The sequence below is a fragment of the Vicia villosa genome, unplaced genomic scaffold (assembly GCF_029867415.1).
Source record: "Vicia villosa cultivar HV-30 ecotype Madison, WI unplaced genomic scaffold, Vvil1.0 ctg.002678F_1_1, whole genome shotgun sequence".
Lineage (NCBI taxonomy): Eukaryota > Viridiplantae > Streptophyta > Magnoliopsida > Fabales > Fabaceae > Vicia > Vicia villosa.
In genome coordinates, this window is record NW_026706000.1 from 303673 (window position 1) to 311722 (window position 8050).

The 8050-nt window shown below is 34.3% G+C and overlaps 1 pseudogene; it reads right to left on the minus strand.

Moving 5' to 3' along the window:
* Positions 1–5186: 5186 nt before the first annotated feature.
* LOC131639517 (beta-galactosidase 3-like) lies at positions 5187–6435 on the minus strand (annotated as a pseudogene).
* Between the last annotated feature and the right edge of the window lie 1615 nt (positions 6436–8050).

Genomic DNA, 8050 nt, shown 5'->3' on the forward strand with positions numbered 1-8050 from the left:
GTTCTGCCACAAGAAGCTGGTACAACAGAAGATTGAAGAAAATTGGAGCCACGGTTGCTTGAATTCAAAGCTACATATTATTAAAAAAAGTCAAAAATTCAACAAAGCACTTATTGCTTCTTAGCTTAGTTTTTAAGTGCTTCTCTGCCTATAAATGAAGTATAACACTTCATCAATGAAGAGGACACGAAATCAGAGCTATACTCTTGCTTGTACCACTCATAAATCAAGTTGAAATTTTCAAAGAAACTTGAAATTCGAATTTGCAGTTTAAGTCGTTTTTAATCCAAACTAAACACTCAAATACAATCCCTAAGCATCACTGAATCTATTCAAGTCAGTTTCAAGCCTTGAAACTCAAAGAATCGAGCACTATAGCTCACGATTTGCTCAAACTAAAACTTACAAAAATCTCATCATACATGCATGTTTAACAAGATGTAGACATATATTTGAGTTTAGTTTGGTGTTCTGATCATTTCTGGAAGTTTAATTGAAGTTTGGTCACATATCCACGAAAATACCATTTTAGGGTTCTTAAATTCTATTTTGGGGATTTTCGTTAGAGGTAAAATTAGACAAAAATAATGGCATGGTTGAACTCAGTAGATCATGACGAATCGAATGGACATGTCGCGAAAAATTTCTATGCAGGTTTACCCCTATTCGTTATTTTGCAGGATTGAAGCTCACATATTACAACGCTTTTGGAAGAAAAACGCTGTTAAAAGTGGAGTCTGGAGGTAGAAGACGAAGACGTGACTTGCCCTGGTTGGTTGGTTTGCGCGCGCGTGTATTTTAAAACTCAGACTAATCACATGCGTTGCTTTCCACTATCATATCATGAGCCCTATGATCTCAACCATTAGATTTTATTAACTCAAGATCCAACGCTCTAGCCTTGCCAGTCCATGCTATAGACTCTATCATCCACCACACAGAATCATTTGTTTTATATTTTCTATTTTATTTTATTTTCTTTGCAAAATCAATTTAAAATAGTTTTAAAAATCAAAAAAATATAATAAAAATATTTTTAGGTTTGTAAAATAATCTATTAATTTTTGACATAAAAATAGTTTTATTTTTGACATAAAAATATAATAAAAATATTTTTAGGTTTATAATAAATTTAGTTTATATATTATAGATTAATTTTGTACATATTTAGAATATTTTTCTCTTTAAGTTTTAATTATTTATGTAATTATTTGCATAATTATATATTATTTAACTTAATAGTTTTCAAAACAATTTCAAAAAATTCCAAAAAAAATTAGTTTTGTTTTAAAATTATTTAACAAGCATTTTGAACATATTTTAAACTTAATTTTTAGGTTTAAATTTTATTTCTATCTTTTTCTCATTTTTATTAAATTAATCATGCATTAATTCTAATTAAAATCAATCATACAAAAAATCCAAAAATATTTCTTTTATCTTATTGCAATTTAAATTCCTAGATAAAGTGTATAGGTTGTCAAATTCATGTAAATAGCGTAGTTTACATTTCCCACACAATCGATGTAATAGCGTAGATTTACTTTCCGCATTTTACATTCCCGCATTTTAATTCCAGTACATATAAAACTGCGTGTATGTCAAAGATAAAAAACTGAAGCGTTAGGTCACTAACTTCAAAGATAAAATATCTGAATCAAAACACAATCACACTTGCACCTCTTAGGGTAATCCCTCTTTTACTCTTTTCAAAATCAAAATCAAATTCTACTGTTTCAAATGCAAAATCGAACTTTCGTTTACATCCGGTGAAAGGAAAATTTTCTAAAGGAAATAGGAAAAGACCTTATAACTTAGGGTAGACCTCCTAATTGCTTGCTAAAATCAAACAAAAAAATGTCTCATATACCATTGTTTTTTTCAAAATAAAACTTTCAAAAAAGACAATACTTGGTATATATCCAAACAAGGATCATTACGAAGTTAACGTTCTTTTTTCAAAACATCTTTCGAAAGATAAAATACTTTGTATACATCCGCACAAGGATCATTACGAAGTTAACGTTCTTTTTTCAAAACATCTTTCGAAAGATAAAATACTTTGTATACATCCGCATAAAGATCATTACAAAGTCAATTTACAAAATTATTTGAAACCACATACAAGCATTTCAAGGCAAGAGAAAAATGATTCAAAACAAGTGAGCTAAGCAATTAAGAGCCCATGGATAACCATGGATACAAAGGGTGCTAACACCTTCCCTTTGTATAACCTACCCCATTACCCAAAATCTCTTAAAGGTCTTTTTTCTGTTTCTTTTATAAACCTTTCCTTAATTGGATAAAATAAAAGTCGGTGGCGACTCTCTGATTTTCAAAAACACAAAAGCAAAAGAGAAGAGTCAGTTCGTATATCTCTCCACGAGAGGTATGGTAAAAAACCGAGGGCGACAGAAAGTCACTCATATCTTAGTGCACAGAGAAGAAATTACTTGTCACAAGATCCTCGTGTGACGCTGAGTATCAATCTTTTGTAGGTGTAACAAGGAATTGCAATGGCTAGTCTATCTCCTTAATGATCTCCAAGTGGATAGCGACAAACCACCTGTTTCTTTATTGTGACAATCTCAGCGTCATATGCAGTGCAACCAATCTTGCCTTTCATGAAATAAAAAAAGATTTTGAGATTGATTACATATTTTTCTTGAAAAGTTTCCTTACAATTTACATAAGCTCCTCCACGTTTCCTTCAAAGACAAAATTGCTAACTTCTTCATTAATTCATTTCTACCTTAGTCATTTCATTATCTACTATCTAAGTTGGGGATGATTAATATCTAACTTCAACTTGTGTTGGATATCACACCAGACATATTCATTTCTCCAAGTTAGTTAGAAGTGTGATCACTAACTTGTTACACAAGAAACTAAATTATTAATAGTTAATTATACTTATTATAGTTTGTTAGAGACTGTGTTATGCTAATGTAAATCAATCTAACTATAACTACCATAGACGAAGTGCCTTGCTACTTAAGCTATCTTGTAACACTTTCTAATTCAAAGAATATATCTATCACTACTAGAAATACTCAAATTTCCTGCGGATTTACCTGCAGATTTTAGCCAAATTTCCGCAGGAAACACGTTTCTTGCGGATTTTCCTGCGGTGTTACGTCCCCAGCTAAAACCTTCGTGGGTAATATTTTCAGCAGCAAGTTCCGCATGTAATTCCGCAGGTAAATCCGCAGGAAACTTCCGCAGGTAAATCCGCAACAAACTAAAATATGCAGGTAAATCCGCAGGTAATTTCTATCTCAAATTAAAAAAATTATAAACTTTTGAAACATTATAAAAAAAGAATGATATCAGTAAGCACTAAGTAGTTGGTGAAGAATAAAATCCATAGTAGAATGATCTTCTGAAAATAAGGGTGGAAAACAAAACTTACTGGAAGTCCAACATCAACACTTAGCAAAGCTATAATGTTTGTTCCGACACAAAGATTTACATCGCCAATATATCTGAATCTCCTGTCCTCCCTCGTTCCATAGGCAGAGCCTATTTTCAATCATATATATCATGTTTCTTTTCCCTTTTCTATGGAAGCGTGATCTACTAAAGAAGAAAATTAACTACATACCAGAAAGTCGACCATTGATAAAAACATGCACAACATGGCCAGTGGACTGAACAATGAGAGAAGGGAGTTTGCCTCCGTGGAGAAAGGATTCGGACGAATCAACATCAACACTATAGACACATCGATATGAAATAAATCAGTACAGCAAAAATGGTTTTTAAATCTCCTTCTTTTAGCCGCTGAAACCTTAGAGATTCAGTCAAAATGTCAAAGTCGAGCAATTTTAGATGTCAATATTTGGTACAACATCTAGAATCTAGAAATATCAGTTATCTGTTTCCATGGTTGATGCAACTTGCAAGTGATCTTTAGGATGCTAGAAAGATGTAAGAGAAATGCTAAGCATTACGACTCAATAATGGTCATTGTTAACGTATGTTGGATGAAAATAAAGAACGGCTAGAGAACCAAAAGGAGAAAAATGTAAACAACTTACAAAATCAATCTTACTTAGTTATATACCAAAGGTAATCACTTATATCTCGTGTTACATTTATCTGTTCCAAGAGACCAGAAGCAGTGATTGTATTTGTAGAACTAGAAGAAGTATCTTCATCGAAACTCTACCATGAGAACATATGAGTATTTGTAGGCAACATTTCCATCTGAGATGTTTGCACTCCAACCTAACATAGGAAGAAACTCTCCCATGAGAACATATGAGTATTTTGTGGACTTATACGCATAAGAAGCAACTAAGAAAAAGAACTGTTATGGTCTGCAGTTGCATACATTATTGAAATATTGGCTCCCACCATATTCATCTAGTGGAGCATCATAGCCATAGCTGGTAGTGATAAAAGGGCCTCCAGCTGTGCGGCCAAAATTGGTTCCTCCATGATACTACACGAACAAGGTAAGTTACTTAAGTGGTTATCATCAATTCATCGCCAATTTTGTTATTGTTAAATCGGTATAAGAAAACCAACCATGTAGTAATTTACAAAAGATCCTCATTTTTGTATGAATCGGGCTACTGTAAATGCCAAGTCCTGAACAGGTCTTTTGTGAATTGGACCGCCAAATTTTGAAAACCTTCATGTTTGACAAAATAATTCAGCAAGACCATTTCCGCAATTACATAATATGGGAGTAACTGTAAAAAATGATTACCAGCCACTCCAAGCCTCTGTCCACATTGTAGGCTTGTAAGGTTTATTGGGAGTAAATTTATCACAATAAAAGCCATTGCAAGTGTTTATCTGTCACATAACAGGAAACATACTAGTTTATCAGTCACATGATGTTACCGGTGCATAATGTTAACAACCTCTAAGGGAGAGAGTGAGAAAAATTACCACTGGATCTGGAGCATCGTCTTCCTTGTACATCACCCATGGAACCCCGGTTCCCATTTCAACAGCCATTTTTGCAGCCCAGCTCATATAATTATAACCAACAAGTCCAAGTAATTTACTCTGTGCCCCATACTCATTCTCAATCTGAAACAACATAAAGTGTATCTATCATTATTGTTGTTGTTACAAACAAAACTGGATCTAGAAGAAAAGTTAACCATAATTAGTACCTTCCCTAAAAATTAAAAGGGAATTTTGGCAGTTTATAAATGCACAAAAAACTACTAACAATTAATAACAGAGGTTAAACCTGAGAGGATGATAGGACCACCCTGTGACTCATAGAGACGTTCACTCTTCATCAATCCCACAATTTTCTCTGTGAACCCTTGCATTGCCTTCTGCAACATCATTCATGGAAGGAAAACAAATATTTCAATCGAAAGAACAGCGAATTTCACAAACTTCCTTCCAAGTGAGAGTCACTACTCATATATTTTTGGTCTTAACCTGTGTTCGAACTCGTTACTCGTAGTCAATATATCATCATTTACATAATATAAAGGAAACACTAACAAAAAATGTTTTTGAAGAAAGTATACAAAAAATTCATAAAAGAAACCTTGAAAGGTTCATTGTCATGTCTAAAGCTAATTTCTGGAACATACTTCAACCAAACAGGAAAACCTCTGCATATGACAAAGTAAAAAATCATTAAACAATGAAACATAACCCACAAAAGACCAAAAAAACAATATTCTAAGGATAATAACAATAAACAGTACCCAAAATTCCATTATGCACAAACATAAGGTCCAATTCTAAGATGAGCATACAGTCCTGCTTTCTGTACTGTCTTAACAAACCTAACTAGATCATTTCTTCCTTCAATATCATACTGCATTCAATAAATTTCAACAAGTGTATTCAGAAATTGAAACAAAACTAAAATTGAACAAAATGAAGAAGTTGAGAGAGAGAGTACATTTCCAGAAGTAGGTTCATGAACATTCCAAAAGACATAGGTTTCAATTACATCTAAACCTCCTTCTTTAGCCTTGTAAATCAGATCTTCCCACATCTGCAAAATTCAGAAACAAACAGTAAAGTTCATGAATTTATTATTATTATTTTAATTTAGAAAGGAAAAAAAAAGTAAAGATGAAAAAGAGAGAAGGAAAATACATCAGGGGTACTTCTGGGATAATGTATAGAACCAGAGAAAAGGAGTCTTCTTTGGCCATTGATGATAATGGCTTTTCTGCCATAGGTTACACTAGAGTAAACCAGTGAGGACAAGAATGTAGAGAAAATGAAGAGATAGAGAAATTTGGAAACTGAGTTAGTTTCCATAATTTCCTAAGAAGTGTCGGCAAAGGCAAATGCAGGAAGAGAGAGAAAAGGAAAGGGAGGGTTTGTGTATGGGTATCCTATGATGAGTGAAAATGAGAATGGTGAAGGGGTTGTGTTTATGGTGACAACACAATACACACTCCAACTCCACTCACTCTTTTTTGTTCTAACGTAACAGACTTGAACAATATACTAACAGTATCGGGCACACTAGGTTCAGCCATGTACTGCGAATTAACGGTCAACAGAGCATGCACGTTCGTCTTGCAGCATACTACACAACACTTTAAGCATTATATGTAATTGGCATCTCCATTGTCAGAGGCAGAAACAATTTCATTAAAGGGAACGACAAGGAATTTTACAAAGCCTAAGAAGATAAGTAACATGTTCTTATCTTTGGCTAGTTATATCTTACATACTTCTCTAAATTTCACTACATTTGCTATTTAAATATTGAATTAACCATATATGGTTATGGTTTCTATGCTTTTGAGTAAGTAGCAAGACGAATACAAACCAGCACCACGGTGATTATCAGATGCTGAGCTCTAAAGGACAGCAAGGTCATCAACTTAAGTTCTTAACATCCCAGAGATTCTGCAATCATAACTTCTGTCGCAGATTATTTTAGATGCAGTCACTGGGTCGATGGCAACTATAAGACCATTGATAAAAGGATCTTGCACAAAAGCGCTTATTCTATGAACATTTCGGAGTATAATATCGCCAACAGATCTTTGAATTTAAGGGTTGGTGAATTGTCGTAACTCTGTGTGAGATATTGGATCGAACTCTAGTATGGTCGAAGGGTAGCTTCTTGGTTCGATAGTTCGACAGGGTTAAGCATGATGTCGAAGGTTGTTCACATGCTGGTGTCGAAGTGTGCATGTTGTAGTCGAAGATGGGTCTAGCATGTAGATGTCAAAGATGCTAGGGTTGTTAGCATGTTAAATTAGGTTTAGTGTTTAAACCCTAATTTGTTAAGTTAGCTTGTGTATTAAGTTGGCTTGTGTAATGGGCCTTGCTGAAAAAGCCCATTAGTTAGTATGTTAGGTTTTATTATAAATAGCATACTAGTCTCTCATCATTGCTAAGCTGCAAATCCTAATTTAGGGTGAGAGAGGTTATTTGTTATTCTTATAAACTTGTAATCTTGGTTTGAAGAGAAAGTGAAAGAATAGCAGTTATAACCAATTCTTGTGTTCTTCTTCTCTTCCCTAATTCCCTATTATACATTGTTATTGGTATCGTTTTTCACAACAAATTGGTGCGGTGAGCGTGGAGAAGATGCCTTCAACAAAGTATGAGATTGAAAAGTTCACCGGAGTGAATGATTTCGGTCTGTGGCGCTTGAAGATAAAAGCCCTACTGGTTCAGCAAGGTTGCTTGGAAGCGTTGAAGGGGGAGGTAGCCATGAATGCAGAATTGATGGCAGCGGAGAAGACGAATATGATCGAGAAAGCACACAACGCAATTTTGTTGAGCCTTGGTGATAAGGTTCTTCGGCAGGTATCAAAGGAGACGACGGCATGAGGGTTATGGGTGAAACTTGAAAGTTTGTACATGACCAAATCGCTGGTAAATCGACTCTACCTGAAGCAAGCTTTGTATTCATTCAAGATGATTGAAGACAAAGTGTTGGCTGAGCAGTTGGATATCTTAAACAAGCTGATTCTTGATCTTGAAAATATTGATGTGAAGATTGATGATGATGATCAAGTGCTGTTACTATTGTGCGCTTTGCCTCGATCACATGCTCACTTCAAAGAAACTCTCTTGTATGGAAGGGAGT